This window comes from Symsagittifera roscoffensis, chromosome 3 (assembly GCF_963678635.1).
Source record: "Symsagittifera roscoffensis chromosome 3, txSymRosc1.1, whole genome shotgun sequence".
Taxonomy (NCBI): Eukaryota; Metazoa; Xenacoelomorpha; order Acoela; family Convolutidae; genus Symsagittifera; species Symsagittifera roscoffensis.
The window spans coordinates 6642557-6655545 of record NC_087064.1 but is presented as its reverse complement, the minus strand read 5'-3'; the positions used below and the strand labels follow the sequence as shown (position 1 = coordinate 6655545).

General features: G+C 38.1%; 1 protein-coding gene across 2 annotated transcripts in view; it reads right to left on the bottom strand.

Moving 5' to 3' along the window:
- LOC134842433 (very-long-chain (3R)-3-hydroxyacyl-CoA dehydratase hpo-8-like) overlaps positions 1 to 12989 on the bottom strand; it is a 491300-nt gene that overhangs the window by 294977 nt on the left and 183334 nt on the right. The gene's annotated exons all lie outside the window — the stretch shown is intronic.

The window sequence follows — 12989 nt, the reverse complement described above, 5'->3', positions numbered from 1 at the left end:
ATCTTAAAGCAGCTATTGTATCCACTGATACCAAGGATTGCAATATATTGAATGATCAGATATTGAATATTGAGACGATGTCAATATTGAATTTTTAATATTGAGATATTGAAGGCTAGATATTGATATTAATATTGAATTTTTTGTAGATATTGAGAAAAACGGATTTTGTATCATTGCTTGAAACGTGACGTTTTAACACATACACATAAAACAAATGGTGATAAAAAGTTTCTGAAATGTGAAAGAGCCTCTTTCAAAGAGGTATTACATGAACACTGATTATAAATCAAAGAAGGCCTTATTCTTATTTAAAAACACATTGCGACAAGGCCGTTCCACGCTAAGCCTGTTTTGTAAATATGTCTTGGAAAGACGGCAAAACGAAAACAGCCGCTCCGCGTCAGCACTTGCGGGTCTAAAATTTTTCATGAACTGCTGAAAGAAATTCAACAACATCATCAGGCATTTCTGTAAAAAAACCAAAAAAAATTCAAGATAACTCAATGGACTCACTAAGTCAAACAGTCAAACAGTCAACTCAACTCACTCAAGCATGAAAATTAAACAAATTAAACAAAAAACAATTACATTGCAAAAAAAACTAAACAAATTTAATTATATATTTCAAAATTCAATATTGAATTTGGTCTCTGGTATCTTAAAATAGTGATAATATTGAGATATTGAGCTTTTAGATATTGATATTGATATTGATATTGAAATTTCATCCTATTTGATATTGATATTGATATTGAATGGAAAATATTGATATTGAGCTCAATATATTGATATTGTATTGAAATCCCTGACTGATACTAAGACAACTGTAAATGGCCACACAGCAACGCCCGTTACACCTGATGATCCAAGTAAAGTGGGAATAAGAATAAATGGCGTGCCTGAACCTTCCAACCAGAAATTGCATGACAGAATGGATTCAGACATTCAAGCAGTCAGAAAAGTTATGGAGTATTTGGGAGAGCCTGTCAATGAGCCTATTACTGATTCCTTTCGGCTGGGAAAATATCGATCTGATGCTAACAGGCCGAGAACCTTGCTGGTGAGGCTTAAGAATCCATGGCTGGTTCGTAAGTTGCTGGCTAAATCGTATATCTTGATTATTCTGATCGCATCTACTTATCCAGAGAGCTTTTTGTTGACGAAAAGAAATTGGAGTCGCGTATTCTCTCTGAACGTTATAAACTTGTCGAAACCGGTATCTCAAAGGATAGACTGAGAGTTCGAGATTTAAAATTGTATCTTGTTGGCAAAGAACATGTGTTTTGACTAGCCAACCGCAAAATTACTCTCTGTTTGCTGAATTGCCGTTCATTGAAAAAACATAATGCCATTTATGAACTACAGGGTGATGCCAGTTATCACGGATTTGATATTATCTGTATAACTGAGTCTTGGTTAACCACGAACATTGATAATTCGTTTATTGCTATTCCTGGGTATAATATATTTAGGAAAGACCGCAGTTCGGTGAACTCTAACAAAACCACAGGCGGCGGTGTCTGTATTCAGTGATCGGTGGACTTGTCATCTTTCTGATCAGTATGAAATTCTGTGGCTGTCAGTTAGCGTAGGAAATAAATATTTGTTGGTCTGTTCGGTTTAATTCCCACCTGATGCTACGTATGGCCGTCAGCTAGAAATGCAAATCTCACATTCCATAAATGTCTTCAGGGACCAGAGAACCCATCGTCACTTATTGTACTCTGTGGGGATTTCAATAACTTGGATACTGATGACCTCGTATTAGATTGCGGTCTTTACGATGTTTGTACGGAACCCACACGCGGAAATAATAGACTTGACAAAATATTATAATCGGATGAAATTTATTTCAATGGTATTGAACGATTTACGTCTACTCTGAGAACGGACCATAAGGGTTTGGTTGCTTATCATGGTGTTGAACAATCTGAAAAGAGGGTTATTTACTTTCGTGACCATACATTTGCCAACAAAAATCATTTGAACTATTTGCTGGATACCCATGATTTAAGTTATTTTCTTAACTACAACGATCCAAATGTGTTGTTACGGGAACTTTCTAACGAGCTTCTGACTCTATATAAGGTCGCCTGTCCATTGAAACGTGTATTTCTTAGCTCTAAGGATCCACCTTTCATGACTCCGTTTATCAAATATCTTTTAAGGAAGAAGCACCGACATACACGTCGAGGTAAACTTGCGGAAGCGAATGCTGTCGGCCTTCAAGTTCGTATGTTAATTACTAAACGTGCCTTTTCTGATTCCAGTGGTCGAAACTGGTGGCAGCGTGTGAATACTTTTTTGAATAAGAATAAAATAGCCCCAGATCGCACCTGTAAGCAACTGAGCAGCTTAACCAGTACTATAATGGCATCTCCACTGCTTCTAGAGGCCCATTCAAGCCTACTTATTTGGAGACTACAAATGACAATTTGGAGACTAAAAAAGGCTACAAATGACAAATGAAGTTTTCGCTCTCGCAAATATTTAATGCCATGAAACGCATTAGGCGCACCGCTACTGGCCCAGACGCTCTGCCGTTTTGGATCTTTAAGGACAATGCTCACAATTTGGCCGAAATCTATTGTCATATGTTCAACTTGTGCTTGAAACAAGGTATTTTCCCGGAGTTTTGGAAGCTTGCAAAAATATCTTCCTTGCCAAAAGTTTCGTCTCCAAAGTAGCCGAAGGATTTGAGGCCTGTCTCTGTTACTTCTGTTATGTCCAGAGTGTTTGAAAGGTTAATTTACCAGAACTATCTGCAAGACCCTTATAACAGATGGCTTACACAGGTTTTCGTAAACATTCTTCTACTTCCTGTATGTTCATTAGGCTGCAACATCATCTCTAGAATTTTTGTGAAAACTATGATTATGTTTGCTTCTTTTCTCTAGATATGTCAAAAGCTTTTGATACTATTTCCCACAAGAGTGTTATAGAAGGAGTAATGAGTATTGTCCCAGTAGTCGATCCTGCGGTTGTCAACGTAATCATTAACTTCTTGCAAAATAGAGCCCTTTATACTTCTCTCAATGGCTTGGATTCAACTGTTTTGTATACTAATCAGGGTGTCCCTCAGGGCACTGTCCTTGGTCCGCCTCTTTACAATTGCTCTACCCATGATATTGATGTTTCAGATATTTCCACCACGTTATCAACTTATGATGACGATAACAATCCTCTTGTAGCTGGCTCAATAGCGCTCACAATGCTCGGGAAGTTATTAGTTCGCTCTGTCACCAATTTGACGCAAGAAACTTGTTTCTCAATGTTCAAAAATCTTCCAAGGAAATGCGTATCATTTTCAACCTAGTGGCAGTAATGCCATACATATGGTTGAGGGCATTGAGGTTGTTGATGACCTCAAAGTGCTGGGGTTTACGATTGACTGCAAATTTGGTTTTTCTAAGCATATCGACAAAGCTGTTAAACAATCGAATTCTATACTTTTTTCAATCTGGCGCCTTGGTAAAATCGGTTATTCGAAGGACGAACTTGCTATTTTGTATCGTGCTTTTTTTCTCCCAAAGCTTTACTATGGCATTAATGTTTGGGGTGGTTCAAATGTTAAAGATCTAGAGAAGATAAATTTGTTTCAAAGACGTGCAATAAGGCTCGGCGTTACTGATACTTATGAACCAATATCTGCAACTATTAGAAGAGCTGACCAAAAACTCTACGATGCAATCCTCCAAACAGGTTCTGATCATCTGTTCTTTGATTTAGTTCCGACACGTTCTACCTACTCAGCAAACAACCTGCGCTGTCGTGATCCACCTATTGCTCGCTGTAAGATGGAGAGGCAAATGAAAATATTTCCTTATCGCCTGCTGCGCAGACTTCATGATATATAGTTTAATTTGTTATGTCCTATTACGATTTATAGATGTCATTCTATAACTAATTTAAGTATCTATCTATCTATCTATTTGACAGGCGTTCCTTTCAAAGTTCAAACTGCGATACCTTGTTCATTACCGTGGATGACACACGGAGAGGAGTGATATCCTTCTAAAATCCACCAATATGACTAAAAATTGCAAAACGTGCAAAAAACCCATAAATGCCAGGGACGGATGTTTCAGTTGTGTATCTTGCAATGCTCAAATGCATCTTGAGAGCACCTGCACTGGTCTTACTAACACCGCCATCAATGGCATAAAAGACATGGGTTTAAACGCAATGCCTCTATGCGACACATGTGTAACTAATAAAGAAAGAGATAACTTCACAAAGTGTAGGACCATGATGCAAATGAACGAGAAAACTGAAAAAGAGAGTGAGCGAAAACAAGCACGTCTTGAAAATATGGAAAAAAGGCTGAAGGCATTGATTGATGAAAAAGTCGAAAACGCTACAAAAACCACATGCGAAAAACTGAAAAAAAGCTATGCAGATGTACTCAGTGTGAAACCTGTTTGAGATATGAAAGCTCAGCCAGGAGCTGGAAAAGAAGTAAAACAAGAAATACATCATAATATCAATAAAAGCTTCCGTATACAGGGGATCAGAGAAGATCCCGAGAAATCAAAAGTCGAAAATTTTGTCCCCACAACCGAAAAAGTACATGAGGTACTAAGCAAGTTAGGAGTTAAAAAGCAAATTGAAGAAATATAAAGGCTAGAGAAATTCAGCAAAGAGCGCATCAAGTCAAGAACTTTATTAATAACTCTGTCAACGGAAAATGAAGCACGATTGGTGCTGGCAAAGAGCTTCGAAAAAAGAGATGAGCTGCGAGATGAGGAAATTTACCTTCTGCCAGCATTATCGAAAGAAGATGCGAGGAAGGAAAACCTATGCTTTAAAAGACGAAGAGAACTTCTAGACGAAGGAGTTCCAAAGGAGAAAATCAAAATCACGAATTTCGAGCTGTTCAATGATGGGAAAAAAAAAGTTATGATAGAAGCAGAACAAGCAGATGATGCTTGACTAGGCTTTCTCAACATCCTGCAAATGAATGTAAGAAGTCTCATAAATCTCGAACGACGAATGAAGTTTGCAAATGATATAGCAACATCAAACTATGACATAATATGTCTCTGCGAGACTCGGTTAAACGAAAACATTGCATCATCTGAACTAATGCTAAATGAATACAATATTTATAGATCAGAACGACAAATAGCCAAAGATCATAATTTGCACAGTGGAGTACTAATTAATTTCAGTGTAACAAACATTTTCATCTATTGTATTGCCAAATAAGCACCATGAATGTTGTTTAACTTGTAGCATACAAATAAACGATAAGCGAATTATTGTCTGCTGTTTTTACAATCCACCTTCGAGCAGCAAATATCGCTATTGTCTAGGCGATTTCGCACAAATTTTAAATTAAATCGAGAAATCAAATCAATCAACTTTAACACTTATTTGCCAAATTTTCCAAATGCAAACTGGATTGACTATAGTAGCACGGAAAATGAAGAAAACTCAATAATTGAACTAATCGAGCAACATCAGTTCGAGCAGGCAATAGATTTTCCAACTTGTGGCAAAAACACCCTAGACATTACATTATTCAAAAATTGTCACATTCATGCGACTCCTGACGAAAATTTCTCAAAAATTTACAATTGCTCCGACCACAAAGCAATCAGCATTCTAATTGAATGTCCTCACCATGAGGTAAAAGTCGCTATTGAAAACTTTCGAAGCTTCGGTAGCGTGGACTATAACGAAATCAAGAAATCAACACTAAGTGAGCCTTTCTCACCAGTATGTCACACAAACATCAATAGAATGTGCGAGGAACTTTATGACTATTTGGAAAATTTGGTAAACCAACATGTGCCTAGAAGAACGAGACGTCGCCAATCACTTCCGCCATGGATTACGCCAATTACCTCAAACATCATGAACAAACTGCGAACACAAGCTAGAATATACAAATTGAAACCTACAAGCTACAGCAGAAATCTCATTCTATCTCTAGATAAAATGATGGAAGAAGCAGAAGAGGAAGATAGAGTAAACTATCAGGAAAATTTGATGTCCACTCGTAACACACATTTAATTTTCAAACACTTTAAGAGTCTGAAAAAATCAGAAACTCTCCCAAAGACTATGATCAATGACGAAATAGCTGTTTCCAAAGCCAAAGAAAAAGTGAACTTTTTGAATGAATATTTTCACTCTGTCTTTTCGCTCAAATCGAGCTGCAACCTCAGTGACATGAAGTGCGAAAACACAATATTGAGTAAATTCAGTATCTCAAAAACATATTTAAACCAAATTATAACAGAGCTAGACATAACAAAATCGCGGGGCTCAGATGGACTCCCACCAATTTTTTTCCAGCGAACGGCCAGAGAACTGACCGCAATTTTGCAATGCGTTTTTGAAAACATCAAGAGGGTAAGGAAAATACCAGATAAATGGAAAGTTGCGGCTGTGTCGCCTATTTACAAGATAGGTGACAAACGACTAATGGAAAACTACGGGCCGGTGTCACTCCTAAATATCATGAGTAAACTCCTGGAAAAATGCATGTATCCAGCGTTGTATGACCAGTTCATCAAATTTCTCACAAGAAGTAAGCACGGTTTTGTTAAAAAACGTTCAGTTGTTACAAACATGTTACCCTTCTTGAAAGAAATCTACGAAGCAATTGACAAAAACGCTGAAAACCATGTGATCGCATTCTATACCGACTTCTCTAAGGCATTCGACAAAGTCCCGCATTACGAACTACTAAAGAAAATGAACAAAATTGGAGTTGGAGGCTGTTTCCTTGAAATAATCGCAGACTATCTCAGCAACAGGAAACAATTTGTTCGTGCTGACTATTTCTCATCAGAAACTTTAGAAATTACAAGTGGCGTACCACAAGGATCGTTGATTAATCCATTGTTCTTCTGTATCTTCATAAATGATCTTCCTGAAGTATTGAAATTTAGTGACCCATATATCTTTGCAGACGACCTAAAATTACTAGCAGTGAATGTAGACACAAAAGACATCCAGCAGAACTTAAAAAGCGTTGAAAACTGGGTAGACAAAAACAAGATGAGTCTGGCATTGGACAAATGTTTTAAAGTCGAATTTAGAGGAAATCAACACGAATTCATTCTTTGAGAAACAGCAGTGGAAAGCTCGAATGTGATAAAGGATCTAGGAATACATGTGTCCAAACATTTAACATGGACAACCCAAACATTATGTGGGCTAGCCGAATAGGACAACCCAAACATTATGTGGGCTAGCGGAATAGACGATGTAACACATAATGGAAGACTGCCCTGCCATGAGCAACCACTATCCAGAAGATTTAAACCTCCATACGATGACCTCCAACCCGAGAAAAGCCCTGGGAATATTGCAACAATTCCTGGGCACCCCATAATGGACAGAAACGACGACGTCTAGATATCCATCACGCTCAACACACACAAACACACGCAGCACAAGGTTTTGCAAAAACCGTCCAGAAACTAGCAGAGAAATTACGCGATAAACGATACGAATTACACTCCAACTCAATAAACTTCTTAAGAACCAAAACAAGTTTTGCACTTTTCAGGAGTGCAATCCTCTGTCTCAAGGGGTGCAAAAAACTTAAAAATACATGCAACATAGATAATTCTATCAGTACTTAAAAGCGAGGAGGATAGGTTTTAATTGACACTTCTCTGGTTGCTTTAAAATCGACTTAATTTCTCTATAAAATTTAGCGGATGAAATTATTTAGCGTTGATATGGCCCTATCCAACCTGTGCACGGACCATCGCAAGACTGAAGGTCCCACTTTAATTGCTATCAGATCCGCATTCACCTTGTGTTTGTTATAGTTAATCAATCATATGTATGCTACAGATGCAGCGTGTTTGGGGGGTTTTAGACATATATGCACATGCGACAAGTGTTTTTGCTTATTGAATACGTCGCAATAGCTGCAAAAGTACCATATGAAGACGGTATCATATGAAAATAGAATTGTAACATTCGCCCGAAAGTACATATTGACGGAAGATAAAGCTAGGTTCTAAAACGACTGGCCAGCGTCTAAACACAGCCCTGCATGCTTTTCGCCATCTCTGCCAAAGCCAGTTCTTTTGGTTGTCTTTCTAACATCGGGTCGACAAAAAACGTTATTGTTTCCGGTTTTGATCAGAATGCTCAAATTAACTTTAAAATAGTGAGCTCATGGCGGGATCTCAGTATCCCCAGACCACGAGGTCACTCCTAAAACTAGGGCTACTACTTATATATTATATTACTAGTCTTCTTTGTTCAGTAGGTAAAAGTCATCATCTCCATCGAAGATATATCAACCCTTTTCCCCAACTCCTAGCTTCTCATTATTTGAAAACGAGTTTCGTATTAAATAAATTCAACTCAGGACATTCAGGGAAGCCAAAAGTTTGTTTAAAACAGTTCAAGTTCCAATCTCGAGAACCTTCCGGATTCCGGATTCCGGATTCCGGATTCCGGAGAAATAACACTCTTATTTCTTTCCGGAAGGCTGGACACGTCGTCCCAACACCCTTCCTGTTGCATGTGAACTGCTCGGTAGCGATTGTAGCGGCACAATAGTTACAACTCGGAGTGGTTTATGTGAATTTCTAACCACAATTTCAATCTTTTGTTGTTTTTTCGTTGTTGTTGTCACTGAGACTACTGTTGTTCAGATTTCGACGTTTTAGTGTGTGCAAAATAATAAAAGTTTACGTGTCGTTCATGTCCCAATCGAAATTTTAAAATTTCGCATTTCAGTCAAAACTAACCCTTCCCAATTTGTCTGTTTGTTCAAATAACGTCACTGATTCATCAAAACCATCAATCATCCCGGTCAGATGCTTCAATAAAAATTCGAATGCGAAATTGCATTTTGACCATTCTGGTCGAATGTCACAAATGAATGATAATTTAGTTTCTAAAAGCTGCGGGCAAAGGAAATGAAAAAGTTTTGAGAAAAATTAACATGCGTTTTTAATTGAGTTCACATATGAACAATTTTTCTTGTCAATTGAAACATGCTTTTTGCTCCAAAATTCGTTAATCTTTGATCAATTTTTTTTAATTCTAAGATGGATATGAAAGTTGGAGATGGAACGATAGGGATACTAGAGGTAACGCAGTAGTAGTACGCAAAGCAAATCTAGAAATGCGAAAAAATTTCTTCACGATAAGAGCACCTCTCGAATGGAACAATCTGCCACAAGAAACAGTGCAAAGCAAGACCATCAACGAATACAAGTGGAAACTGGACAAACATTGGAAAGCGGCTGGAATTGACATGTACGAATTCAAACGGAGATAGGAAAGAACATTTAAAATGACCACCAGAGGCACTGTCTAATGGTCATAAAAAACTTGACTTGACTTAACTTGACTTGACTTGGATGTAGCAAAGAGAAGGCGAGTTTTAAATTGACGGGATTGATTGCGGGGAAGGTGGCGGAAGTGACTTGGCAATATCGAGCGGTCCTCAGTGGATGGAGTTGGTTCATGCAGCACCTGATCCTGTGAATAAAAATAGTCGATACTAATTTTAGAGAAACGTCGGAAGGATGGGCTGAGAGGAATCATGTGGAAGAGGAATCGGAGGACTGAACAATGTATTGAGTTTTGTTTGTCATCATCAGTTATGCATACCAGATCTCCTTTTACCAGTTTTTGTTTTTCTTCAGAGTTTAAATTTCCTTGTTGTAAAACGGTTAAATGCTCAAAAGTCCATTTCTTTCAGCATTTTGCAATAAGTTTGTGCAAGTTATTGAAATTCAATCGTACTGGCTGTAATGTTCCAATTAGTGCTGCTAAGGACAATCAATAGTATATGTAGTTCCAAGAAAACTTCAAAAAGCTGACAGGCTCCTGGTGGATATTGTGTCATTGAATACTTACGGTCAATATCCGATGAGAGAATTTTGAGAGAGTTAAAATGGATTACGACAGCAGATGAGCTTGCGGATTGCTTGAATAAAGTTTCGCAAAAGTCTTCTACAATTTTAAAATGTTTCAATTCTGGAAAGTCTCAGGATTTGTTAGTATAAATGGATTTTGGAAAACCTCAGGATCTGTTAGAACAAATGAATAATTTTCATACTTTCATAAAATGTTTTGTTGAACAAATTTTTTTTACCTGGGTTACCTCTTTCACTCACACACTGGATTCTTTCACTTTTCATCTAGCTGTTTGAAAAAATTTACGAAGTCTGCGGAAAATTACAGTTAATCAAGCATATGTATGCTTCAGATGTAGTGTACGGTGGGGTTTAATTATATATAAACATGCAACACGTGTTTTTACATGGTTGAATACATCACGATAGCTCTAAACTTTTTGTATTATATGAAGACCGAATTATGATTGATTTACTTACTATAAATTGCTGGTAAATAAATTGAATAATTTATGGGAAATTTAGAAAAGTAAAAGTTTGGAGTTGATCTGTTGTAGGCATCTTGAAAACTTAGAGATGGGACATGCCGTCTCAAAGATAACGGCTGCGAATCGTACCGAAAACTGAGGCAAATTTCTAACTTGTATTGCATTTACGTGAGAAAAAAGGGAGCTCTCGGCTCGAAAGAGGCATCAGATAGTTCTCTTCCAAATTATTTAGAAAAATGTTGAACACAGCAGTTGTTTCAGTACGCTTTTTGCGTTTACTCGAGCAGCAGCACCAGGCTCAGCCCAGCACAGCAGCAAGAACAGAGTAGCAGAAGTAGTGATAGTGCCAACAGACCCAGAAAAAAAAGCTACGGTGCTGAGCTACCCCGCTGCCAAACCCATCTCCCGTTTCCAAGCCGAACTGACAGCCATCAACCACGCCCTGAAACACGTAGCCTCAAACGACTACCATGGCTGCCAGATCCGCATCATCATGAACTCGAAATCGGTACTCCAACTTTGTGAGAGCATCACCAGTGACCCGCGCCCCGACTCCTGGCTGGAGAGAGAGGCCCCTGACCCCCTCAAGTTCTTCGCCGAGCGCCAAGGATCAAAATATTTTAGAAGAAATGTTTCCCGAAGAACTAATCATTCCAATGGTCAACTCTGTACTCTTCAAAAGAGATGAAAATAAATATAAAGCAACCAAAAACTGACGGTCGCATTCACCATGGTTGCCCTGACACGACTACACATCAATTAGAGTCAGAAATTTTTTTCGAGCTTAGAAGTAAGTTTAACTCAAAAACGCCAACTTTGAACGAAGTTTTCGGACCGAAGCAATCAAAAATAGAAGCAACGTTTAAAGTTTGCAGAAGATTTTTGCGAAACTTTAGCCAAGCAATCCGCAAGCTCATCTGCTGTCATAATCCGTTTTAAATCTCTCAAAATTTTCTCATTAGATTTTGACCGTAAGTGTTCAATGACACAATATCCACCCGGAGCCTTTCATTTTTTTGAACTTTTATTGAAAGTACATATACTACTGATTGTACTTAGAAGCACTAAATGAAACAATACTGCCAGTACAATCTAATTTCAATAACTTGCACAAACTAATTGCAGAATTCTGAAAAAAATGGACTTTTGAGCATTTAACCGCTCTGAAACCTGGAAATTTAAACTCTGAAGAAAAACAAAACCTGATAAAAGGAGACCTGGTATGCATAACTGATGATGATACCGACTTTATCATGGCCACTTGGGATCGTGGAAAAAACATATGACGGAAGCGCTAGTCTAGTGAGTGTAGTGCAAGCTAAAACAGGGAATGGGAACCTTAGTACACGACTGACCTCAAGGTTGCGGAATTTGCCGATGAAAGCCGATTAAAGATAAAACAATAAAATATACAAACAAAACAGATCGAAAAAACTCAAAACATTGTCCAGTCCGTCGACTTCTCTTCCTCATAATTCCTTTCAACCCATCCTTCCGACATTTCCCTAAAAATAATTTCGATTATTTTTCTTCACAGGATCAGGTGCTGCATCAACCAACTCCATCCACCTAAGGACCGCCCGACATTGCCAAATCACTTTGGCCACCTTCTGCACAAATTCCACCTTCCCCACAATCAATCCCGACAATTTCGAACTAGCGTTTTTTTTGCTACGTCCAAGTTACATCTCCATCTGAAAATTTAAAAAAAAATTGATCAAAGATCAACGGCGGCGGCAATATTGGAGCAGAAAGCATGTTTCAAATGACCAGAAAAATTGTTAAAATGTGAGTCCAAATAAAAACGCATGTTAATTTTTCTCAAATTTTTTTCATTTCTTTTGCCAGCAGCTTTTAGAAACTAAATTTTCTTATGATAATGTCTTCATATGATATCTTTGCAGCTATCGCGAAGTATTCAATAATGCAAAAACACTTGTCGCATTAGCATTTATATTTAAAACCCACCGTAAACGTTGCATCTGTAGCAAACATATGCTTGATTAACTGTAACAAACCCAAGGTGAATGCGGATCTGATAGCAATTAAAGTGGGACTATCAGTCATGCGATGGTCCGTGCACAGGTTGGATAGGGCCATATCAACGCTTAACAAATACATCCGCTAAATTTTATACAGAAATCGAGTCAATTTTAAAGCAACCAGAGAAGTGTCAATTAAAATCTATCCTCCTCTATTTTAAGCACTGATGGAGTTGTCTATGTTGCATGTATTTTTAAGTTTTTTACTCCCCTGACACAGATAGTTGCACTCCTCAAAAGTGCAAAACTTGTTTTGGTTCTTAAGAAGTTTTTTTGTGTCGGAGTATAATTCGTATCAATTATCGCTTAATATCTCTGCTAGTTTCTGGACGGTTTTTGCAGAGCCTGGTGCTGCGTGTGTGTGTTCTTGAGCGTGATGGATGTCTAGTCGTCGTCGTTTCTGTCCAATATTGGGGGAGGGGGGCTTAATTTGTCCGGGAATTGTTGCCATATTTCTAGAGCTTTTCTCGGGTTGGTGGTCATTGTATGGAGGTTCCAATTTTCTGGATAGTGTTTCTTCATGGCAGGGCAGTCTTTCATTATGTGTTCCATCGTCTCTTCGGCTAGCCCGCATATTCTGCATTCGGTTTTGGTTTCATCGTCGATTT